At 37.5% G+C, this 27,471-nt stretch overlaps 1 long non-coding RNA gene across 9 annotated transcripts in view; it reads left to right on the top strand.

The window, feature by feature from the left end:
- The window catches only part of LOC127833330 (uncharacterized), a 92,066-nt gene that overhangs the window by 27,283 nt on the left and 37,312 nt on the right, over positions 1-27,471 (top strand). For 5 of the 9 annotated variants that reach the window (XR_008027358.1, XR_008027359.1, XR_008027357.1 and 2 more), the window contains one exon: positions 26,404-26,514. This is a non-coding gene — a long non-coding RNA (uncharacterized LOC127833330). Of the gene's footprint in view, positions 1-551; positions 681-6,353; positions 6,469-6,809; positions 6,914-8,743; positions 8,770-10,952; positions 11,014-14,697; positions 14,841-19,955; positions 20,033-20,731; positions 20,927-21,857; positions 22,830-23,170; positions 23,275-23,488; positions 23,593-26,403; positions 26,515-27,471 lie in introns of all 9 variants that reach the window. The other 4 variants (XR_008027353.1, XR_008027352.1, XR_008027350.1 and 1 more) reach the window with 3 other exon arrangements.

Here is a 27,471-nt window from a genome sequence, read left to right as displayed (position 1 = left end):
TCTGCAATATTGAAGCTAGCAATTTTATATTTGAAATGCGTGTGTATCTCAAGGAGCTGCACATTTTGAGTGGTGAAGGGTCAAGGTCATCCTTCAAGGTCAAACGTCATATAGGGGGACATTGTGTTTCACAAACACATCTTGTTCTCACATGCATTAAACCTCCTTTTGACAGAGTGCGACTGCAGCAATTTAGTGCAGTCATAGTTTTGTATTATTTTCCTCCCATGTGAAAGATGTGACAAGTTTAACTTATATCTGTGATTTACCTCTTTGAGAATTCTGTTGAAAATGGTATAAAACCCCTATTAAACAAATACATTATCTGCTACTGAATATTAGATATGGTAAAAATAATCAGGAACTAAGGAAAAAATGGTTGTCATGCACCCTAAGAGGAACTCATCTCTGAAAGGTAGTTTTTATCACCCTTGATTATGCTCATTTCAGAGGAAGATTCCTTTGCACCAGGGTTATGCTCAACGCCATATACAAATAATTTAGGTATGAATAAAAAAAGTTACGTAATCGTTTCATTTTTCTATTGACAGTTATAAAGGCTCTTGAATTAACAGTTTAAGCATAAGTTCTGACCCAAAAGAAATTCACTTCATCAGCAGAGGCCAGCTACAGACGTTCTCAACAGCACTGCTGACTTCTTTCAACGAGAAAAAATCAAGGTACATCACTCCTTCATTTATATGTTGTTGTTTTTTTGTTTGTTTTTTCTTAAAACAATTTTATTTCAACATGGCAAACAAATACATAATAATATGCAAAGTAACACATTAATATAAAGCAATCAAAGATATGAGTCATGTTGAACAATCTTTAAGAAGTATAAATATATTTTTAGCTCATCTATTTTTTGGAAAAAAAAAAGAGCTATTGTCATCACCTTGGCGTCGGCGTCTGGTTAAGTTTTGCGTTTAGGTCTACTTTTCTCATAGATTATCAATGCTATTGCATTCAAACTTGGTACACTTACTTACTATCATGAGGGGACTGGGCAGGCAAAGTTATGTAACTCTGACTGGCATTTTGACAGAATTATGTGCCCTTTTTATATTTAGAAAATTTTGGTTAAGTTTTGTGTTAAGGTCCATTTTATTCCTTAAGTATCAAAAGCTATTGCTTTCATACTTGCAACACTTACTAACTATCATATGGGAACTGTGCAGGCAAAGTTATGTAACTCTGACTGGCATTTTGACGGAATTATGGGCCCTTCATACTTAGAAAATTGAAAATTTGGTTAAGTTTTGTGTTTGGTCCACTTTACCCCTAAAGTATCATAGATATTGCTTGCATACTCGGAACACTCGCAAACTATCATAAGGGGACAGTAAAGGACAATTTGCATTACTCTGGTTGTCATTTTTACGGAATTATGGCCCTTTTTTGACTTAGTAACTTTGAATATATGGTTAAATTTTGTGTTTAGATGCACTTTACTTCTTAAGTATCAAGGCTATTGCTTTCAAACTTCAAATACTGTCATGCTATCATGAGGGTACTGTACCTCTCAAGTTGAATTTTACCTTGACCTTTGAATGACCTTGACTCACTCTCAAGGTTAAATTATTAAATTTTGCTAGAATTGCCATATATATGATTAGATATAATTGATACTTTGACAAAACAAATCTTACTTGACATACCACAATAGACTCCACCCAAACCATCCCCCAAGCTACCCCTCCCCCATCCCGAATCCCCCCCCCCCCCAAAACAAAGTTTTGTTTTTTTCTTAAAGATCATCTAATAAATGACCACCACACCCCACTGGGGGCTGACGAGGTCAAAGCGTAGTCCGTTTCGCTACGACGTCGGGTATATGTTTTACTACGAAAACATTGTGTAAATACACTACTTAATCACTACACCATCTTTTCTGGTGTTTATGGATTAGAGAACGGAACATCCACAGGGTTTTTTTTTTAGAGAAAGGGGAAGACGCTGGACGCTGGGTGAAAGGGGAAAAAAAGAGTGCGAAAGAGAGATATTAGGGGAAAAATTAAACTGTTCATTTCAATGTCTATAACTCATCAAAAGAGACTTGTCTCTGTCCTTTTTGTTCTTAAACACATTTAACAGGTATTAAAGTCAAAGTCCTTAATAAAGTTGCAGGTGTAGATCTAATAATGGGAAATGTTTTCAACTATATTTTTGTACTGGGGCCGGGGGACGATGTCAATTTTGTGATTTCAATTTCATGATGAATGGGTTGACGATCTTGATTTGCTACAGTATTGGAAGGGAAAGGAGCGGCAGCTGCCGATTGTCTACTTTCACTTTCACAATGTTCGATGTTGATTACCTCGAAATCCTGCTGGGTTATAACGGTTTTCGATGATTCTTTCTTAAAAAATGCCTCGATGCGTTCAGTATCTTCCGAGTTCGAATGTTTTATTTTGTTTGTGTAAGAACGCTAATTGTGAGACATTATTTTCTGTTTTCACGTTTATACCTCGGCTTGCACATAGCCCGGATGAAAATTCGACTGGTTTCCGGTAATTAATTGACGAAACACCCTTTTCGCGCAAGACCGGTATCCAGTAAAATAGTCACATGATTATTACGATTAGTTGCCCAGTTTACATGACGTTATTTAAGAGCTATATTTAGAATAACTGGGATTCCCAGATGTTGTGTGTTCGTCTGGAGAGAGAGAGCGCGAATTCGTTGTACATGGTGCAAATTGGATAATTGTCGAATGCCCCAAGGAAAAATAAACATTTCTTTGAGAGAAAATATTATATTTTGGTGAAAAATGATATTTTTGGTGGGGAAATTGTATTTTAAGGGGAAAAATTCTGGTAGGGGAAGACGCCGAATATCGGCGTCACTTTCTTAGTAAAAAAAACCCCTGATCCAGTAATGGTAGGTACTTATTTTCAATAATAAACTAATAACAAATGCGCGTAGTTGCAACCTTTAAGTTTATTTTGAGCTAAAATCGAAATATTTCGATTTGAAGCAATGCATAAGGTGGTTATTCTGTTAAATTAGCCAATTACGGTAACTTAAATTAAATAAAACTACATGTTTCTTTGATTCAGTGTACATTTCACATTTTAAAGTACAAAACAGGTTACAAACATATTTTTTAATCATTCAAATGCTTTGTTTCGAAAGAAATTACAAGTCGCTTTATGTATAGGTTTCGCACAGAGTATGTATTGGTTGCGCAACGAAGTACAAATATAATGTATAGGTTGCTCAACGAAGATTCTGTATCTATTTCAGGACATATCACATGCATTTTGCAGTTACTGCAGACTGCTTTTTTCCAGTGCAAAAGATGCCGTGCTTCACTGTGCGCATTAACAGCAAACCGAAAAAGTTGAACCCGGTGAAAGCCGACAGAGTCCCGGCAGAGCCCCGGTGTACCGTCACTCCGCCGGTACTCACTGGGGCTATAACTGCATTAAACCACGGCAGAGCTGTTGCAACGCCCCGATTTTACCGTGGACAACCGGGGCTCCACCGGGAAAGTATTCAAATGTTTAATAAATCCGTGATGAACCAGGAGTTACCGGGAAGGACCGGCAATGACCGGCTTTGCACTGGAAACAACCGGAACTTCACCGGAAACAACCGGGACGGCACCGTCAGAGCACCAGTTTACTTATGTAACGTAGCTATAAAGAGACTCTGCCGGCATTCACCGGGGCTCCACTGGGGCGTTGCCGTGGCTCTGCTGGGGTGTGTTTGGGCCCCGGTGGAGCTAAGGTGCCGTCCCGGTTGTTCCCGGTACAGTCCCGGTTGTTCCCGGTGCCACGCCGTTCGTTGCCGGTCCTACTTGGTGACTCCTTGTTCATCCCATAGGTATTAAACATTTCAATACTTTCCCGGTGGAGCCCCGGTCGTCCACGGTTCATCCCGGTGGAGCACCAGATCATCCCGGTAGGGCCCCGGTTCATCCCGGTAGATGCCTGATCACGCACTAGGGCTCTGCCGGCGTCATAGTGAGACTGGGCCTTAACCGCATTGTAACACGAGGTAAATTTACCAGCCATCGTGTACACAGTAAACAATAACCTGTGACAGAAACCCATTGCCACACCTTTACAACAATATATTGGTTATGCAATTGCGGATTTGTGCTATTGGGGTCCTACTTTCCACACCTTACGGCTGTTACAGGTGTGGATTTTACAGGTGAAATCATGTATACGAACATAAAGTTCATCTAAAATTAGTTGACGATAACCGATTTTCAAGAAAATCGCTTTGATATTTACAATGTAAAAATCAAAATCTGTATGAGATAAATAATGATCGAAGTTGGGACATGGGATTTACTTTGACATAAGCAGCGTTTCGAGATAAGCGAGTTGGGGATAACGAGAATCGAATGTTTTTTGATAAAGAGTACCGTTTGCCGAAAACCTATCGTCGCTCTCTATCAAAATAAACGTATAAGGGATTGTCACGAGGAGAAGATGAGTCATTTTTATTGAGACCGACGACATTAGGTTCTCGACTCTCAACTGTCATCTTATATATGGATTTTCGATTTGAATCGTTTTCTTTGGCCTTGTCGTGAATTTAATTATATCATAATAATGTGCATTACCATGTCGACTGTGCTCTTCGGATCATGTTGTGCCGTTGTTACTACCTCGTCCTCAAAGGAAACATCCAGCCACTCGATGAATCTGTATTAAAAAAACTTCTTTATTTTGCCTTCGAGAGATAACCAATACGTCTTCTGTGAGAAACGCATACACGCTAAAGCGTTGTCGTAGCGAGGCATATAAGTATACTGTCAGAGACATGATCATGCCTAATAAAAGTAATAATAATAACCTTTACTTCTGATAACTGGGTCACCCTACACATTTCTAAACACACCAGTGGCTTAACGATACATAGATAAATTTGGAAATTGTAAAATTGTGTCATTAAACACAATTGTAAACCTAAATTGCATTTTTTAAAGTGAAACTTGACTTCGGTTTGATAAATCAGCAGTATATTTCATGTTTAACCGCATAAACCAGACACATCTTGGATTATAATTTGATGAAACAGACCTATGAAATGTCATTGTGCTTAAATTCATAGTTTTGTTAGAAGAAAAGCATAATCTTACATGTTTTTAACACAATTTTCTACTACTTTGTTATCGATGTCATGTGTATTTTAACAATGTTTTCGTAGTAAAACATATACCCGACGTCGTAGCGAAACGGATAACGCTTTGACCTCGTCAGCCCCCAGTGACACCCTAACACTATACCTACCGCCCCCCCCCCCCCCCCCTCCCCCCCTCCGCCCCCCCCCCCCCCACCCCAATATTTTTTTAAACAGTTTAAAAAACAAATATTTTTTGTATTTATTTTTGAAATACTGTCCAACCATCCCACCCAAGAATCTCCCCCCTTCCCCCCACCCCCCAAAAAAAATGCATTATTTTTTGCATTTTTGGAAGAAAATGTAATAAATGACCACACCCCCACACTATACACCCTCCCCCCTCCACTCCACCCCTCCCTCCTTTGTGATTGAAATAAGTTCAGACCCAAAAGATATTCACTACATCAGTGCAGAGCAAACAGAAGTCGAGATGCTTAATACAAGTTTTGAGATGAGTAAGTAAGCCCATGTGAATCAAACTCCAAAAATGTGTAAATATGTGTATGCTATTGCATATAAATACAATGTACATTGTTGCTATGCTCGATCTGTATGCTTGTTATTTGATATGTATGTATTATTGAAATGTTAATTGTTAAATTATATGACTGTTACATATTGTATTTGTTGTGGTATAATTTGTATTTATTTGTATGTAAAGTTCGATGTATCAGGTAAATATGTTTATGTATGTTTGTTATTTAATACATGTATATTAATATATTGAATACAATTCAACAACAAACTACTTTTTTTCGGTATATAATTCTATGAAAAACAAACACTCAACATATATTTGAATGTATAATGTACATAATAAAGCGAGATACACATACATGTTCTTACATATGCTAATGTGTTGCATTAACAAAGACCAACTGGTCTGACAGGTCAAACTGTACTCAGTGACCACACCGCCTCAGTTAAGAGACCACCTCCTAGATTCACATTGGGTGGTCTCCGAAGACAGGTTAGAATGTACTTTGATTACACTATTAATAGAAACTAGAAATATTGTGTTCAAGATTCAGTTCAGAGATGGCCGAGCATAAAGTTGCTCGCCAATCATCAAGACTATCAAAGAGGAAAGTACGGTAAAAATGTAGGTAAGCCTCAGCCTTTACTGAGGACTTGCCTTTGTGATCTGTGCCATGGCTTTGTTTTCTGTAGTAGAGTGATTGCCTGATCTGTTTTCTGTCTCTTGTTAGCTTGGATGGATCTTGTTGCTCTCTTGGTGATGTGCAAAGACTGATTCTTGGCTCTGTCCTGAGTCTGCTGATGGGACTAGGCAACTGTCATACAGAAGTTGGAGCCATATTCCAGGTGAGATCTTACTTTTCCTTGGTTTCCTTGATACACTATCTTGAGGATCTTTTTGTGTGTTGTTTTGTGGCCAGCTTCCTCATGATATTTAGTTGCCCTCTGTCATTTTCCTCTGCACTTTCAACCTGTTGTTTCCATATTAATCTCTTGTTGAATATGACCTCCAAGAAAGTCTGTTAGTCTTTCCTTCCAGGCCGTTCTTTGGTAGAGAGTGTAAGAAGGGTTGCTGAGGATTTCCCCTTGTTAATTGTTATGCACCAGTTGGAAGTCAAGTTTAAGATCTTGTCCAGAGCCACCTACATTCTTATGTGACAGTTATTACTAACTCTCTTGATCACCAGATCTCATGGCTGTTAGCTGGTATTGACGCACCGGTAGAGGACCTCAGAGGGCTTTTAGCTGGTATTGACGCACCGGTCATACAGGAGTTGGAGCCATATTCCAGGTGAGATCTTACTTTTCTTTGGTTTCTTTGATACACTATCTTGAGGATCTTTTTGTGTGCTTCCAGGCCGTACTTTGGTAGAGTGTAAGAAGGGTTGCTGAGGATTTCCCCTTGTTAATTGTTATGCACCAGTTGGAAGTAAAGTTTAAGATCTTGTCCAGAGCCACCTACATTCTTATGTTGCAGTGATTACTAACTCTCTGGATCACCAGAACACAAGGAATCTGCATCCATGTCTGCTTGTTATCCCCCGCCATAGGCGGAGGGATATTGTTTTGGCGTTGTCCATCCTTCCGTTCGTCCGGCACTTTTGTGTCCGGAGCCATATCTTGGAAGTGCTTGGCAGATTTCATTGAAACTTGGTATGAGTATAGATATGGATAAGAGGATGATGCACACCAAATGGCATTGTACACCATCTGTTAATAGTATCTTGAAAAAATGCTCACTTTTGTGTCCGGAGCCATATCTTGGAAGTGATTTGGCGGATTTCATTGAAACTTGGTATTAGGATATATATGGATAGTGCTGCAACAATATACCGGTATATCGGTATATATCGCAATACGCAATCCGCATATTGTATTGCGATACGATTTTCGTCATACCGGTACGAAAATTTTACAAACATGCATCTACATTTCGTTCAGAAAAGCCATCCAAAATAATGATATCAAGGTAAACAAAACAAAGCGGTATTTTGTAACAATAAATTGTTACGTACAAATGGCATTCTAAAAAGTCTATTATACAGAGTAGCGTTGTTACATGGGAGCATTCATTCTATGCTTTTAAACGAATTATCGTTGAATTAATTACGCAGAACTAAATGTTTCGTTCGATTCTGAAATAAGCATTATTAAATTTGTAATCCGAATTTCGGAAACATGCTTCCGAAATGTAATGCTAACGCGACAATAAAAAAAGTGCTTTATTCTTTTTCTCAATGAAAAGCGAAAGCGCGCAAAAATTATACAGACATGTAGAACATCGCGTGCAAAGTGTGGGTGTATTTGTGTTGTATAAAACGGGAACATCACGTCAGGCGATTTACGCGTGTTCAGTGGAAAAAAAAAAACGCCCGATTGGAAGTTATTTCATCACATCTTTAAATAGTAACAAATGCCAAAATGTATTTGATATTTAAGAAAATTGGTGAATGTTTGTGTTTTGTGTTATTCTTGAGCATTTTTACCAGAATTTGCTTTACAACGGGAATATATGGGATTATCGGGTAATTGGCGAGTTATAATTTTTGTACAAGTAAGCAGTATTGCGATATATTGCAATACGGGTTTTTGAGCTGACAATATATCGCAATACGCTTTTTGGCGTATTGTTGCAGCACTATATATGGATAAGAAGATGATGCACACCAAATGGCATTGTACACCATTTGTTAATAACAGAGTTATGGCCCTTTGTATCATTAAAAAATGCTTTTTAATATAATCTTAGTGCTTTATCTCCATTAACACATAAGCCAGAGCCATGAAACTTGCCATAGTTGTTCTCAATCATCTGGGGGTGCTTGACATTCAACACCCATAATCCTAGGGGCTAAGGTCAAGGTCACACATTGAGGTCAAAGGTCACAACTTTAGTGTCCAGAAGCATATTGGCGGGGGATATCAATTCAATGAATTTGCTTGTTCTCCTTTAAGTAGTTCTTGTAAGATTTTTTTAATGAAGAGAATCAACTGAGTGGATAACAAAATTCGTGCATGTCAGACCCTTTATTATTGATGATAAATTATTTATTGCTGGTTCACTGTTAAAGATTTGATACAAACTGCAATATGTCCTGAAATATACTTTTTTTTCTTGCAGTTGAAAGAATGAGACGAAGAAGCTCGGTAGGTATTGTTGTATTCATAATGAAAAAAACAAACAAATTTGCTGTGGCATAGTGGATATATTGTGTACAGTGCTTTCCACAGGCCTTTTAACGGTCCCTCACCGGGGCGCTTGAATTTTGAAATCAGAGTCCGTGGGGCGCCTGAAATTTTCCGATTAGTGTCTTTTGGCAGTTACTGCAGCTAGCCATTCTTAGGATCAAAGCGATATCGACTTCGCCAAAAATTTTGAAAGCCAATTTACGATCCTTTGCGATCCAACTAAAGCCCGCCTAGAGGTGGAGCGTCGTTGTATTGGAAAATCAATATTGTCCAATGAAAGCGCACGCTTGGTATAACAGCACTTGTAGACTGGCAATACCTGCAGTTAAATCATGCCGACGACTTGTGACGTACATTTAATTGCCACAGAAATCCTGGCCAGTTACTAAGAAGATTGATGAAGGCAACCGGCTGTAATCCTCATGGACATTGTGCATTTCATGCATAATACATGTACTGTCAAAACATTTATTCGAATCGTAAAGTGTTTAAAACAAATTATTCTTGATTTCATTACACAACTGTTAATGATTTGTTGAAATATCAAATGAGTATAATTAAATTTGTAATCCAAAACCCACTCCCGAATGGCGATGTTAACGCGTTGGTAATCCGAACACACACTTCCGCATGTTAACATATTCTTGCTTCAAATAAGCAAGTGTCAATTTATTTTGTGTTGACCCTTTGTCTTAATAAAGAGCGCGAAAATTATGCAGCATGTACAACGTTGGGTCATTTGCATTGAAAGCGTGTGGGTATTGAGCCTTGTATAAACAAGCACACATCACGTCAGGGGATTTACGCATGGTCAGTGGCAATATTTCATCAAATCTAACAATAGTCAATTATGCCGAAATTTATTTGATACTTAAGAAAAATGGCAACGTTTGTGTTAAATAAAGTATTGCCCACTTCATCATCAATATTTACCTGAAAGTGTTTTTAAAATAAACGGGATTATTGGGTAATGAATATAAACTTGAAAAGTAGTAAGTATGTAGTAATAGTCGGGTTGATTCTGATCTATTGGGGAATCGTTCAAGTCGGGACAGATATAAAACAATTAAAAAATATATCTTTAAAATAACTTTATAGTGGGAGGGGTTTCTTAAAGAGTCCTAGCGCACCAAATGACGTCTTTTCCGCTGTTTTCCTTAGAGTTATAACGCACCACAAAACGTCAATTGACACGTTAAATGGAAAAATATCAACGTCGGGAAGGGACACCGCTTCCGAAGCCACCCCTGTCAGCCCCTGGCGCCTGAAAAAATTCCTGTGGAAAGCACTGATTGTGTATATTGAGTTCATACTTATAAACTAAAAATAACATGACATTACCTTTTTCTTATGTCATTGAGCATATGACTGAGTGGTGGTTTTAAGAGTGACTACATAATTGTTCAATATAAATCATAGTCTTAAATACTGTATTCACTTTCCTTGTATCTATTGTGATTAATATTTTAGTAAATTAATAAATACATGTACTTTGAAATGTATATGCAAATGATTATTAGTCCCCTACCGGTTTCACCGAAGGGGACTTATGGTTTGCACTCAGTCTGTCTGTCCGTCACACTTTTCAGTATCCTGCGATTACTTTAAAAGTTCTTAATATTTTTTCATTAAAATTTGGAACATGGATAGATGGCAATATGGACATTATGCACGTTATTTCATTTTGTTCATACGTCAAAAATTCTGGTTGCTACGGCAACAAATAGACTAGAAAGACTGCTGGAAATGGTGGTTTTCTGGATCCTGCGATAACTTTAAAAGTTCTTAATATTTTTTCATGAAACTTGGAACATAGATAGATGGCAATATGAACATTATGCACGTCTATCATTTTTTTCCCACGTCTACAATTCTGATTGCTATGGCAACAAACAAAAAATATTCTGACAAATGGTGGACTTTCTGACAATGGTGGAGCTGGTAGGGGACTTTTATTGCTTGGCAATAGTCTTGTTAAATCATCATGCAAGTAATGTTGAGTGTTGTTCATTTGCATATACCTATTGAAATAAATGACAAAATTAAGGTGTAATGCCAGAAGCAAGATGACACAACATGCATAATTAAAAGAAACGGTGTGTTTGCAAGATTGTGCCCATATTAAAATTTACCTTCTTCAGAGTTACCAGGAAAGAAGTCTTCATGTTGATATGTCTCATGCTGAAAGAAGCGGCTATAAAGGTACTCGCTAATCTTTGTTTGAACAGAAATGTAGCCATACTATGCACCGTTATAGTTCATGTGAGTCCATAATACACCTACTCCCCAACGTCCCAAATTTGCTTGACTGCAGCATTTGACTGACATAGGGTAACTCTCCATTGAATCAAAGTGGTTCAGGGTAATTCTCCCTTGATTCTAAGTGTGAAAGGATACAGTTTATTATTAATGAGCTCATGGTTGATAGCAGATATTAAGCTGTTGTAGGCTATTAGTGTCATATGTAATGACTATTTTCAAAAATAGTTGTGGTTCTTAGCTTATTTTCATTGTAAAATAGTTTATTATTGATACCAATTGAAATTGCCTTGAAGTCAAACACCTTCACCCCTAAGAATATACATTTTCCACTTATTGGCATTTTTCCATTTACAAAAATTCACTTAATCACAGAAACAAACCTGTGTTTAATTTAATTATTTTGTCAAGACATTGATTGAAATATTTATTTTAAAGAATATGACCACAAATGGTATGATCACTTAAAGTGACTTCAAACACAACAACTTAGGGTGCGTTTTTAGCACTAAGTTGACGCAGCAAAATGTGCAAATACAAATGTAGAGCATTATCAATGTTGTTTGTGAGCTAAATGAGTGTAGCTGTTGTAACCAGCTTTTCATCTAAAATGACCTTTACATACCGTAGGTTTCCATGTATAGCACGCTCCCGTGTATAGCGCGCAGGCTGTTTTTTTAATGCAAAAATGGAGAAAACAATATTTAAAGACATTAAAACCACCAAATTGGACCGAAAATGGCCGCCATATTACTATTGCACAATCCAATAATCCGGGGCATTGGAAAGCTTAATTAAGCATTCAAAATATGAAGCGTCATTATGATTAGGAGCATGGGTTGCATAGCACTATACTTTTCTGACAATTTTGTAATTTTCTAGCAAAAGATTAACAGTCCACGTGCATTTCGTGAAAAACGTGAGAAAATAAGAATTAGTGTACATCTAGGGATTTTTCCACGGGGAAAGCATGGTCATTACCGGTAAATTTGAATGTCACATGGGAGACAGGGATACAGTTGTTGAAGTACACCACTGTTAAACGTTCAATATTTATACTAACAAAATGCAATTGCATATCTTCACATTCTCAAGTGTCAATTAGTGTCTCAAATGTCAATTAGCGTCTTAACAAGTCGTTGCACATATTACTCAATAACAAATAATCTGCCAATTACGAAGTGCAAAATGACCCCCTTTCACACCTACTGCTACCCGCAAAAAAGACCTCGTTCGTACCCTCCCTTGCCTGCTCTCCGGACTGTCGAAAACAATCCCCATTGGAATTCATCAATAAAGAAGTGTAAAAACACAAAGAAATGTCCGCAAGTTTATTCAAACAAATTTATTTTCGACCAAAACTTATTCTACCGCATTCATATCTACAAGTAACGACTTCTTGTTGTTTCGAAAATGGCCCCCTCAGTCTGTACGGTTATACTATACTTAAATTAAACTGTGAGTGTTTTTCACGTTTTCCTTTGATTAAAATACGCCGCTGTTAGTTAGCATAGTGTGTGAGTAAAACGATGAAATTAATTATCACCTTTTTATTTCAATTGAAAATCGGCAGAAAGTTGTAACATCGACGACAAAGAACTAATTATCACTCTTTAATTTAGATCGATAGTCAGTTTGGACATAATTTATTTATTGTCACGCTTATTTTCAATTTTAATCTTATATTACGACATTTGCGACCGGCCGCTATTTTGTTTGCAGACGACAATATTAACTGCGTATTCATAGCTCCACCCATTTTTATGTTTCATTCAACGTCATTTCATGTGTAAGCGAGCTCAGTTTTGATTGGCCAGCTACCATGTGCACTTCAATAACAATAAGGTCAAGCGATGTCTCGATACAGGTGCAGACCGGTTTTTGTTCACCGTTCAAATTGCGAATACTTTCATTGAAACAACGAGAAAAATATAGAAAACCAATTTCGGGTTAAAATGGCGACTATTTTCAATGAAATTTTACGAGATTTTAGTATTTTCTCAAATCGGATTTTTCTTGAGCCAAATTCTCAATATTTTCGCAAATGGCTCAAGTGGCGAACGACAGCGCGAGCCCAGATTATAGGGTGGTAGTTTTCTGGAAAAAAACATGGCGGCCATTTTTATTATTTACGATTACACAACATATTTTTTACCAATTTAGCAGCCAGGATAGTGTTGTATCAATGTATAGCGCGCACCAGCTTTTTAATTTGAATTTTGGAGGTAAAACACTGCGCGCTATACGTGGAAACCTACGGTTATTCCAGCAGACTCTAATGAATACATTCCATTTATTTCATTGGCTGATTTGAGCATTATCCCCCATAACATTTAAATCCTATAACTGTCTTTGTAGTATAGGATGTACCACTAATCAGTTTAGGGAAATGTGGAATGTTAATTTTTGCTCAGTTACAGTTACTCACTACTGGTAGATTCCATCCTAAAGTCTTTTAGGGTCAATGCTGTGTCAGTAAATCGTCAGGGTAAGAGAGAATGTACTATCAATAAAAGCCTTATGTTGATAACACAGAATTGATGCCTTCAAGATATCAAATAAAGCAAAAATTAGGAAAATACATTAATGAATATCTATCGGTAAATGACATGTGTCTTGCATTCTGAGACAAAACTACCGATAACGCGCGTGTCCATGATAGAGCGAAATTGTTTAATTATTTAGCCACAGGTGTGGGACGTAGGTGGTCAGCTTGACTGAAAATCTTTCCTGCAAGCCAGCAATTGCTTCTGATATTTGCCAGTTTGCTATCAATAACACAGTTTGACTTCAATTTTCTATTGGAAAGTACTGTGCTTTGATGTTCTATTAACAAGACGCAATGAGGTTTTTAAAGACCTAATTCATGCAAAAATGGCACTTATGCAATATGCTGCCAGTTTTGCTCCAGTGTAGGCTGCGCATCCATGCAGTCTTGTCAGGATATGCAAACTGAGGACGATAATCAGGATTTACCACATAACCTTTCTTTTTATAGCGTAAAACGTAGCCATGGACCAGAGTACAAATGTTCCCAGGCTGGGCTTGAGCTACTCTGTCGGCATAAGAACAATCACACAGATGTAACAGCGATATTTTAATGTATGGACAAAAAACAACTTGTCTAAAGCAAATATTACATGTTTCGATGACAAAGAAATAAATGCATTATAAGCCACGTGAACACATGTAGTAAAATTGGCATGTACGAACACTGTTATGTGGTTTAATATATATGTGCCCTTGACATAACAAACATCTCATGTGATGGACGAGTCCATCAGTACTTAAACCTTTGTTTTAAATTAAATAATTTAAAAAAGTAAATTGTGTACCTTTATTTCAAAGTCAGTATACACTTGGAATATGTTTTTGAAAGATATTTCTTGTTATACCGTATATAGTCACGTTCATTGGAATGATAATGTGGTTTGGTTCTGATCTGTTTGCATCTGCCAGTAAGTTAACTTATTAGGGGGAATTATGTTTGTCTCAACACACCGTATAATGCGTCATGTCGATGACAGGGTGTGCCGTCAAACATAGACAGTTGGATACAAGTCAGTAATGTAAAAATAGAATTAGCATTTTGTAAATATAATTGTTTGAATTTTCTATTTCAAGCAGCATCTACCGAGGCGGTAAATCAGCCTTCCAAATCTCGTCTACCGGAGCTTGAGAACACCCCAAGAAAAGCCTGTCCCGATAAGCAATGTAAAAGACTGCCCCGTTGAGAAATCTAAAAAGACACCTAGGAAAGAATAAATTCGGTACAACTTAGTATCTTAAGCCTATTCTTACAACTAACAAATGCTCATTATGAGCTTTTGTACGTCGTTTGTCGAGTACTGGTTGTTGTGGTTTGTCGCGTATTAGTGCCTTACCAATCTAGAGGTAACTAAGAATCACTTGCGTCCACTAACAAGGTGTACAGGTAAAATCTAAGTGCTCAGGGTGAGCTTCTGTTGTCGGCCTGTTTAGGGCGTCTTTGTAGACGCCTATGTTGCCTATGTAGATGCCTTATTTTTATGCCCCCAAAGGAGGGAATATAGTGATCGCACTGTCCGTCCGTCTGTCTGTCCGTCTTTCCGTCACACTTTGCCTTTAGGTTTCGAAAAATGCTCATAACTTTTATGTCGCTTCAGATGTAACATTCATATTTGGTGTGCATGTGTATATGGACAAGGCCTTTCCATACGCACACAAATTTTGACCCTTTTGACCTTGACCTTGAACTTCATTTCATAGTTCACCTTGTCTAATATTTGTTGCCACTATAGAAGCCACATTAATGACTCAATTTTTAAACTCAGGCAGAACCAGCTAAACAATATTTGATTTTAATCTGGCTCAAATGCAACAAAAATCAAGGTCATCATGTCAAAACTCCAATAGAAGGTGTATGTACATTCAGATAATCTCCTAAGGGCAACTATTGCAATTGTTTTTTTGTAATTTTGAAAATGTGTGAAGAACTCGATACGAATGTCAAAGTGAAACAGTTATGTGTGTGATAATGTACTTACAAGTATACTTGCTGTTCAAATCAAACAACCAATCAGGCCAATTAAACAAATAAACATATATATATAGTGTAACAATTCGTAATAATGTTTTGCAAGGTACCTATTTTGTTTTAAAGGGGCCTTTTCACAGATTTTGGCATGTTTTGATGTTTGTCATTAAATGCTTTCTGCTGATAAATGTAAACATGTGCTCTCAAAAGCTCCAGTAAAAAATCAAGAATAGAATTTTAAAAAATAAAAAAGTAACCCTCAACAGGGCTTGAACCACTGTTCCTTGGAGTCCTGGAGTAAAAAGTCTACCAATTTGACCCTTCGACCATCCTTCCGCGCGCAATGCACGGTGTATTTTATACTATATATAAGCAATCCTCGTAGTTTCACAAAATATAACGACAGCAACAGAACTCTCCAAATTATTCAATCATTTCGCGTTGCAACGCTTTATAATTTTAAGGTTTTTAACCAGGTTTTCCGAAGGAAAAAACTGGTTATTAGATTGGCGAATGCGGGTGGGCTGGCTGGCGGGCGGGCGGAACAAGCTTGTCTGGGCCATAACTATGTCATTCATTGTCAGATTTTAAAATCATTTGGCACATTTGTTCACCATCATTGGACGGTGTGTCGCGCGAAATAATTACGTCAATATCTCCAAGGTCAAGGTCACACTTTGAGTTCAAAGGTCAAAAATGGCCATAAATGAGCTTGTCCTGGCCATAACTATGTCATTCATTGTGAGATTTTAAAATCATTTGGCACATTTGTTTACCATCATGGGACGGTGTGTCGCACGAAAGAATCACGTCAATATCTCCAATGTCAAGGTCGCCACGACTAAAAATAGATTTTCTTTAAAAACAAACTTACAAAGGGGGTTAATTTTGTTTGTTCATTTCAAAAGTTCAGTTTGAGTTTTCTCCCTTTATCAGATTTTTTTTCACAATGAAAACCTGGTTTTGTGACAATTTTGTCCCTTGTTAAATCGTCAAAAGATGCATATAATGGCTATATTAGAGCATGGTTAATGTTCAGTATTACTTTTTACTCACAAATATAACTAATTCGAAAATTGACGATTCTTAAACAACTTACCAAAATGTGAAAAGGCCCCTTTAAGTATAGTTAAACATGTAGTAACCCATATGCAAGACAAATAAATCTTACAGGACATAAGTTCTGATAACTTTAAAAATCACTGTACTTCGCCAAATTTTATGAGACCTTGTGCTTCATTAAGCATACAATAGAAAATACCTTTTATAGAGTTTATTTTTATCATTATGACATTCACAATATTTAAAGGGATCTTTTCACGCTTTGGTAAATTGACAAAATTGAAAAAAGTTGTTTCAGATTCGCAAATTTTCGTTTTAGTTATGATATTTGTGAGGAAACAGTAATACTGAACATTTACCATGGTCTAATATAGCCATTATATGCATCTTTTGACGATTTTAAAACCTAAAAATTATAAAGCGTTGCAACGCGAAACTATTGAATAATTTGGAGAGTTCTGTTTTTGTCGTTAAATTTTGTGAAACTACGAAGATTGCTTATATAAGGTATAAAATACGTGCAATATGTGTACTCGGCGAAATAGCTCAGTAGGCTATAGTGTTTTTACTTCAGGACTCTGGCAGGACTCCAGGGGTCACTGGTTCGAAACCTGGTCCGGGCTATGTTCTTTTCCTTTTTAGCTCATCTATTTTTTGAAAAAAAATTATGAGCTATTGTCATCACCTTGGCGTCGGCGTCAGCGTCGGCGTCGGCGTCCGGTTAAGTTTTGCGTTTAGGTCCACTTTTCTCAGAAAGTATCAATGCTATTGCATTCAAACTTGGTACACTTACTTACTATCATGAGGGGACTGGGCAGGCAAAGTTAGATAACTCTGGCGTGCATTTTGACTGAATTATGTGCCCTTTTTATACTTAGAAAATTGAAAATTTTGGTTAAGTTTTGCGTTTAGGTCCACTTTTTTCAGAAAGTATCAATGCTATTGCATTCAAACTTGGTACACTTACTTACTATCATGAGGGGACTGGGCACGCAAAGTTAGATAACTCTGGCGTGCATTTTGACAGAATTATGTGCCCTTTTTATACTTAGAAAATTGAAAATTTTGGTTAAGTTTTGTGTTAAGGTCCATTTTATTCCTTAAGTATCAAAGCTATTGCTTTCATACTTGCAACACTTACTAACTACCGTAAGGGGACTGTGCAGGCAAAGTTATGTAACTCTGACTGGCATTTGGACGGAATTATGGGCCCTTTATACTTAGAAAATTGAAAGTTTGGTTAAGTTTTGTGTTTTGGTCCACTTTACCCCTAAAGTATCATAGATATTGCTATCATACTTGGAACACTCGCAAACTATCATAAGGGTACAGTAAAAGGACAAGTTGCATAACTCTGGATGTCATTTTTACGGAATTATGGCCCTTTTTTGACTTAGTAACTTTGAATATATGGTTAAATTTTGTGTTTCGATCCACTTTACTTCTTAAGTATCAAGGCTATTGCTTTCAAACTTCAAATACTTTCATGCTATCATGAGGTTACTGTACCTGGCGAGTTGAATTTTACCTTGACCTTTGAATGACCTTGACTCTCAAGGTCAAATTATATAATTTCTCTAAAATTGCCATAACTTCTTTATTTATGATTAGATTTGATTGATACTTTGACAAAACTACTCTTACCTGACATACCACAATAGACTCCACCCAAACCATCGCCGCCCCCCCCCCCCCCCCCCCCCCCCCCCCCCCCCCCCCCCCCCCCCCCCCCCCCCCCCCTCCCCCCCCCCCCCCCCCCCTATTTTTTTTTTTTTTTTTTTTTTTTTTTTTTAAGATCATCTCACAAATGACCACCACACCCTCACACTATACCCCCCCCACCCCACCCCCCTCCCCAATTTTTTTTTAAACGGTTAAAAAACAAAACTATTTATTTTGATTATTTTATGTTTGAAATACCGTCCAACCATCGCACCCAAGAATCCCCCCCCCCACCCCCCCCCTCCCCCCACCCGAATCCCACCCCCCCCCCCCTATTTTTTTTTTTTTTTTTTTTTTTAGATCATCTCACAAATTACCACCACACCCTCATACTATACCCCCCCCACCTCACCCCCCCCCCCCCCATTTTTTTTATGAAACGGTTAAAAAACACAAATATTTATTTTTATTATTTTATGTTTGAAATACCGTCCAACCATCGCACCCAAGAATCCCCCCCCCCACCCCCCCCCACCCTCCCCCCCCCACCCCCGATTTTTTTTTCCTTTTTTTCGCATTTTTGGAAGAAAATGTAATAAATGTCCACACCCCCACACAATGCACCGCTCTTCACTCCACCCCTCCCTCCTTTGTGATTGAAAATAAGAGTCACTTCACCTTTAAAAAGAAAATAGATGAGCGGTCTGCACCCGCAAGGCGGTGCTCTTGTTTTAATTTTATTCTTGATTTTTTACTGGCGCTTTTACGATCCAATGTTTACATTTATCGATATAAAGCATTTAATGAATAAGTTAAAACATGCCAAAATCTGTGAAAAGGCCCCTTTAATAATTATAAAAAGTCAATACAGCTTCGTGATTTGTTTAAACATTACAATTAATTCTAAACAGCAAAATAAAACACTAGAGCTCTTTAAGTTCAAACCTGATAAAATACGAATTGGTAATTTAAAAAAACAAAACATAACAAGTGTAGTGCTCTGCTTTGGATTAACGATCATTACCTGGATTCAAAACAGTTAAATTAAGAAATAATATTTTTCTATGATGGTTTGTTGTCGAATAACCCACAGTAAGGAGTATAGATGCGTATGAATTAAATCACGAGTGCGAAGTTATGTCGCCCAACTCACAGAACAATATGCAATATTTGTCTCGTTCTAATAATAGCATTTGGGGTTTGTTACGCCACCAGCAAAGATAGCAAGTGTTATTGGGTGTAAAATCGGGTTTATTTCAGAGTTAAACAGTCTATTGAAGTACAGTTAACATGAACCAATTCGTAGTTTTTTTACATACCCATAGTTTTGTTTTCATTTTCAACCATAATCTCTGTTTTACAAATATTTTTTTTATCTTTAACGAGGACCGCCAGTTCCAGTTCAGACACCTTCAAATTGTATGGGACATGTCTGCGGTCCGATATCTTTCGCATGTGTTGCCTGTAGTTACCTAAACTGTGTCTTTTATTTGCCTTTCCTCAGGCTGCAAGAGTGATATAAAGGCATGTGCCTGTTAACTTGTTAAGGTAAAGGAAGTTGACTTATGCGCTTAGGTAGACTTGAAACGGGTACAAAAACCTTATAACATTTCTTCATAATAATTGTTTGTATCGTCTATTTCAGCAGCATCTGTGCCAGTGATTGAAGCGCAGAAAAAAAGGCAGAGGTAGAGAGGCAAAAAACCAACGAGAGGGAAATAGGTTCAACCAAATTTTTTAGCCGGCCTATTCATTTAAGTCATTAGTCTCATAGTACATGTGTAGTTATGATCAATTTTATTGACCACTCATCTGAGCACAAAGTGCTCATGCTGAGCTTTTTTGGTCATCCTGCCTTGGGCACTGTTGTTGTGCAAATTGTTGTGCATATTGTGCTTCATCTATTCATATTTTGTTGCCACTCTAGATTCCTCTTTTTTTGTGCCTCTAAAAATAGTTTTATCAGGTCATATATTTGTTATCACTATAAATGCCACATAAATGACTCAATTATTAATCTTGACAAATATAAGCCCATGGTCAAATCTAAAAAAAAACACTCTGGGAGCAACAAGTCAAGTATGTTGAAAATAATTCACCACACCATGAAAAACCAGTTAAAAAGTTACTTGCGAGATGATGTACCAACAATGCGCTAGCCATTTAAAGACAAAAACAACAGGTCAGCTAGATCATCATCTCAGTAACAAAAACTGCCACTGCAAAAATCACTGTTTTTATTGAGTAAAAATTATAATTGTGAATAACCAGGAACACGTTTCATTTCAAGTATATATATATATATATATATATTATATGTATACATGTTATAAGGGAAACTGGGATCATTTGCCTTTTTGAAGGCTTATTAAACAAAGACATTTTGTGGTTATAATTGTTTGAATTTTCTATTTCAAGCAGCATCTACCAAGGGGGTGAATCAGCCTTCAAAATCTCGGCTACCGGAGATAAAGAACAACCCAAGAAAAGCCTGTCCCGATAAGCAATGTAAGAAGACACATAAGGAGATCAAAGAATAAATTCAGAACAACCAAGTATCTGCAAAGAAAACAATTCGGCAAGCACCCTAGCAGCTGCAGCCAGTAGGTCAGCAGGGTAAGCAGTCTTAATGTTTTCCGGAGTTTTTTTATGGCTCCGGATCAAAAGATCGGGGGTATATTGTTTTTGGCTTGTCTGTCTGTCATTGTTGTGTCAGTCATTGTATGTGTATGTCACAAAACTTTGACCTTGGTTAAACTTTTATTACTTTTGCAATATTGAAGATAGCAACTTCATATTTGGAATGCATGTGTATCTCATGGAGCTGCACATTTTGAGTGATGAAAGGTCAAGGTCATCCTTCAAGGTCAAAAGTCAAATATATGGGTCAAAATCGCTCATTTAATGTACACTTTTGCAGTATTTCAATATTCAAGATAGCAAATTGATATTTGGCATGCATGTGTATCTCATGGAGCTGCACATTTTGAGTGGTGAAAGGTCAAGGTCATCCTTCAAGGTCAGATGTCAAATATATGTGGCCAAAATCGCTCATTTTATGAGTACTTTTGCAATATTGAAGATAGCAACTTGATATTTGGCATGCATGTGTATCTCATGGAGCTGCACATTTTTGGTGGTGAAAGGTAAAGGTCATCCTTCAAGGTCAGAGGTCAAATGTATGTGGCCCAAATCGCTAATTTTATGAATACTTTTGCAATATTGAAGATAGCAACTTGATATTTGGCATGCATGTGTATCTCATGGAGCTGCACATTTTTAGTGGTGAAAGGTCAAGGTCATCCTTCAAGGTCAAATATATGGGTCAAAATTGCTCATGTAATGTCACTTCTGCAATATTGAAGCTAGCAATTTTATATTTGAAATGCATGTGTATCTCATGGAGCTGCACATTTTGAGAAGTGAAGGGTCAAGGTCATCCTACAAGGTCAAACATCATTTAGGGGGACATTGTGTTTCACAAACACATCTTGTTTTATGTCTATGTTTGAAAGGTGCTAATGCAAAAGAAATATATACTTTACAGGGGCACACATACATTGACAATATCCAATTGAGAAGCTTTACTGGGCAAGTCCTTCATCTCCACTGCAACTGAAATGAGAATGATATGAGGTGATAATCAAATCACTAAAGGCACTGCAGTTTTTTTGCAAGTGTGTGGTGTAAACGTGAGTCTTCAATACCAAACAACAACCACAGTGTTTTGAAGAAATACATAAGTGAAATCAACATCATCATCATTGTGCACCAACATCGTCATTACAACGAGATAGAAAGATTGATCACAATTAAGAATGATTCTTTAAACAATATTATTACTCCACAGAAGGAAATCAGCTGAAAGGAGAAAAAAAATCTGCCCAGCATTTCAGTATTAGTTCCAATAAAACAAAGTAGATGTAAGCTATGTACAAAAACTCATAAGTTTCATGTTATTTTTCCATGCTTTTGAGGCGTCTTCTTTTGAAGAAAAATATACAGTGGCTTGTCTGCATTTCTTTTTCCTGTTCAGCATAACTCTTTTTTTTTTCAAATTCAAATTAAAATTTAAAAATAATTTTGAGTGGTGAAAGGTCAAGGTCATCCTTCAAGGTCAAAGGTCAACAAAAAAAAGCGGAGCATTAGGGGGCTTTGTGTTTCTGACAAACTCATCTCTTGTTAATATTGGCAGCTAAGGAAATGTAGCATAGTCATAGCTTTGTATTATTTTCCTCCCATGTGAAAGATGTGACAAGTTTAACTTATATCTGTGATTTACCTCTTTGAGAATTCTGTTGAAAACGGTATAAACCCCTAATAAACAAAAACATCTGCTACTGAATATAAGATATGGTAAAAATAATCAGCAACTAAGGAACTAATGGTTTTCATGCACCATAGTGTGGATGGATCTTGTTGCTCTCTTGGTGATGTGCAAAGACTGATTCTTGGCTCTGTCCTGAGTCTACTGATGGGACTAGGCAACTGTCATACAGGAGTTGGAGCCATATTCCAGGTGAGATCTTACTTTTCCTTGGTTTCCTTGATACACTATCTTGAGGATCTTTTTGTGTGTTGTTTTGTGGCCAGCTTCCTCATGATATTTAGTTGCCCTCTGTCATTTTCCTCTGCACTTTCAACCTGTTGTTTCCATATTAATCTCTTGTTGAATATGACCTCCAAGAAAGTCTGTTAGTCTTACCTCCCAGGCCGTACTTTGGTATAGAGTGTAAGAAGGGTTGCTGAGGATTTCCCCTTGTTAATTGTTATGCACCAGTTGCAAGTCAAGTTTAAGATCTTGTCCAGAGCCACCTACATTCTTATGTGACAGTTATTACTAACTCTCTTGATCACCAGATCTCATGGCTGTTAGCTGGTATTGACGCACCGGTAGAGGACCTCAGAGGGCTTTTAGCTGGTATTGACGCACCGGTCATACAGGAGTTGGAGCCATATTCCAGGTGAGATCTTACTTTTCTTTGGTTTCTTTGATACACTATCTTGAGGATCTTTTTGTGTGCTTCCAGGCCGTACTTTGGTAGAGAGTGTAAGAAGGGTTGCTGAGGATTTCCCCTTGTTAATTGTTATGCACCAGTTGGAAGTCAAGTTTAAGATCTTGTCCAGAGCCACCTACATTCTTATGTGGCAGTTATTACTAACTCTCTTGATCACCAGATCTCATGGCTGTTAGCTGATATTGACGCACCGGTAGAGGACCTCAGAGGGCTTTTAGCTGGTATTGACGCACCGGTCATACAGGAGTTGGAGCCATATTCCAGGTGAGATCTTACTTTTCTTTGGTTTCTTTGATACACTATCTTGAGGATCTTTTTGTGTGTTGTTTTGTGGCCAGCTTCCTCATGATATTTAGTTGCCCTCTGTCATTTTCCTCTGCACTTTCAACCTGTTGTTTCCATATTAATCTCTTGTTGAATATGACCTCCAAGAAAATGCTGTTAGTCTCACCTCCCAGGGTCAGTTAACCCTTTACCAGTAATATACATATTTTTACGAATGTGCAGTCCCTTAGAAAGTTAAATTTAATTAAAGCCCTTTTTTTATTCAATTAAAGTTTTAAAGGCTTCAATTCCAACCCTTGAATACTGATGAGCAGCAAACAGCATAAAATCTGAAAAGACTGAGTTACTTGCAGGCTGTTCTGGTTTTATGCTGTTTGCATATAGCCATTTTCACTTTGCTGCTGAGTGGGAAAGGGCTAAGCTTGCCATACTTTGGTAGAGAGTGTAAGAAGGGTTGTTGAGGATTTCCACTTGTTATTGGTTATGCACCAGTTGGATGTCCATTTTAAGACCTTGGCCAGAGCCAGCTTAATTCTGATGTGACAGTTCATGCAAACTCTTTTGAGCACCAGAACACCAGAAATATGCATCCATGTCTGCTTGTTATCCCGCGTTATAGGCGGAGGGATATTGTTTTGGCGTTGTCAGTCTGTCTTTCCGTCCGGCACTTTTGTGTCCGGAGCCATATCTTGAAAGTGCTTTGGCGGATTTCAATGAAACACTGTTATGAGTATATATATGGATAAGAGGATGATGCACCCCTAATGGCATTGCACACCATCTGTTAATAACAGAGTTATGGCCCTTTGTATCTTGGAAAAATGCTTTTTTGTGTCCAAAGAAATATCTTGGAAGTGCTTTGGCGGATTTCATTGAAACTTGGTATGAGTATATATATGGATAAGAGGATGACGCAGGCCTAATGGCATTGTACACCATCTGTTAATAAAGGAGTTATGGCCCTTTTTATCTTGAAAAAATGCTTTTTTGAGTGTCAAATATAACACTAATGAGTGCAGAAGCATATTGGCGGGGGTATTAATTCAATGAAATTGCTTGTTCTTTATTGGCAGATGAACAATCATGATACAAAAAAGTATTAGAAAAGAATGTGACAAATATTTTTATGCCCCCCTTCGAAGAAGAGGGAGTATATTGCTTTGCTCATGTCGGTCTGTCGGTCGGTCTGTCCGTCCACCAGGTGGTTGTCATACGATAACTCAAGAACGCTTGGGCCTAGGATCATGAAACTTCATAGGTACATTGATCATGACTCGCAGATGACCCCTATTGATTTTGAGGTCACTAGGTCAAAGGTCAAGGTCACGGTGACTCGAAATAGTAAAATGGTTTTTTGAATGATAATTTAAAAATGCATACGCGACCAACAGGGCACACTCTGAACAATATTACTGAAGCAACTGGTCTGTAATCCTTAATCTATAATTATCAGTCCAATGAAACATCATCCTTTAAGTAAGATACAGTGGATCAGTAAAAATATTATCAGAATATGAGATTTTTTGTATATTTTGTATATTAAATATTGTGTTAATGTTTAATTTTGTTAATTAATACAAATATAAGCAGGACAGGGGAGGTAATACACTACAGGGGAAACAAATGCAATAAGTTTAAATTTATTGTTACAGATTTGCCTCCCTTGTAATATATATATATAAATTTTACCAAATGTAAGGCTAACTGCATTTTTGTAATGCATACTACTACTACTACTACTACTACTACTACTACTACTACTACTACTGCTACTACTGCTGCTGCTGCTGCTACTACTACTACTACTTCTACTACTACTACTACTACTACTACTACTACTACTACTACTACTACTACTACTACTACTACTACTTCTACTGCTACTACTACTACAACTACTACTACTACTACTACTACTACTACTACTACTACTACTACTACTACTACTACTACTACTACTCTACTACTACTACTACTACTCTACTACTACTACTACTACTACTACTACTTCTACTACTACTACTACTACTACTACTACTACTACTACTACTACTACTACTACTTCTACTACTACTACTACTACGACTACTACTTCTACTACTGCTCTACTACTACTACTACTACTACAGCTACTTCTACTACTACTACTACTACTACTACTACTACGACTACTACTACTACTACTACTACTTCTACTACTACTACTATTACTTTTGCTACCACCACCACCACCTACTACTACAACTACTCTATTACTACTACTACTACTACTACTACTACTACTACTACTACTACTACTACTACTACTACTACTACTACTACCACTACTACTACTACTACTACTACTACTATTTCTTCTGCCACCGCCACCGCCACAACCGCCTACTACTACTACTTCTACTACTGCTCTACTACTACTACTACTACTACTACTATTTATTCTGCCACCACCACCGCCACCACCACCACCACCCACAGTGACAAAAAACGTATTTACACAATGGCTGCTACTACAACTTATAGCCCATATAGGGGGCATTCATGTTTTACAAACAGCCCTTGTTTGCGATTGAAATGAGAAGTATACCTTACAATGCTACATTACAAATCTGTATGTTGTTGTTGCTTGTGTCTGTTTATGAAGTTTAACAACATTCATTAAGAAATAATATTGCATTCTTTTGTTCAACTCTTACAGGTGTTGCCAAAATGAAAAGTAATAATTCACAGCTGCTCAATCTAATCCTGAGCAATTAACAACAATCAAAGCACCTTTTGATCCCATTGCAGATATTCGAGTTGCTGACCTCCCTGTCCCAGGTGGAAGGCATCGGTAAAACAGTGTGCAAGATGTTCGGCTTGTGCCAGGACAAAAATGACCCCTGCTGGCTAAGATTGGGGGTATGATAGCCTTAAATACTAGTGGTTCTGGGGAAAATGTGTCCGTAATGACTAACAATGACAAGCTTGATTTTACCAATAAACAGATGCACATATTTGCATCAAAGTCAGCTTGTTACCATAATGAAAAACTCCCAGCTCTGGGTCATAACTACAAATTTCGGAACCTCCTGTCCAACATGGAGGTTGGTGTGCTCTGTAAGCTGCTTCAGTTCCAGTTAGATCATAACACGGTTGCACTGAAGACCAGCACCACTCCACCCACTGACGACTGGAAGTAAGCAGGGCGGCACTTTTGAACGTTTAGAAAAAATGTTATGTTTAGAATTGGGAATTACTTGATGTAGACGTTGCAGAATTAGGAAAAGAATGTTTGTCTAGGTTTTGATGTCAATGTCTAAAATCATTGATTAGTTAACAACATATCAGTATTTGTCTGGATGTCATTAAGAGTTTATATTGTTACTGTTGTTCAAAAAGTTTGTTTTTTTAAGCCCCCTTTCGAAAAAACGGGGGCATATTAGTGATCGGACTGTCCGTCCGTCTGTCTTTCCGTCACACTTTGCATTTATTGTTTCGAAAAATGCTCATAACTTTTATGTCCCTTGAGATATAACCTTCATATTTGGTATGCATGTGTATATGGATGAGGCCCTTCAATATGCTTACAAATTTTCATCCCTGTGACCTTGAACTTCGGGTCCGCGTTTAGGTTTCGAAATCTGCGTTTAGGTTTTGAAAAAAGCTTCTATCAAGCGTTTATAGGGGGCATAAGTCATCCTATGGTGACAGCTCTTGTTTCCATCATTTTTTAGCTCACCTGGTGAGCTATTGTGATTGCCTTTTGTCCGTCGTGCGTCGTCAACATTTACCTTGTTAACACTCTAGAGGCCACATTTATTGTCCAATCTTCATGAAACTTACTCAGAACATGTGTCCCAATAATATCTTGGACGA

This window comes from Dreissena polymorpha, chromosome 6 (assembly GCF_020536995.1).
Source record: "Dreissena polymorpha isolate Duluth1 chromosome 6, UMN_Dpol_1.0, whole genome shotgun sequence".
Lineage (NCBI taxonomy): Eukaryota > Metazoa > Mollusca > Bivalvia > Myida > Dreissenidae > Dreissena > Dreissena polymorpha.
The sequence above is the reverse complement of the archived record's forward strand: the minus strand, read 5'-3'. Positions and strand labels throughout refer to the sequence as shown.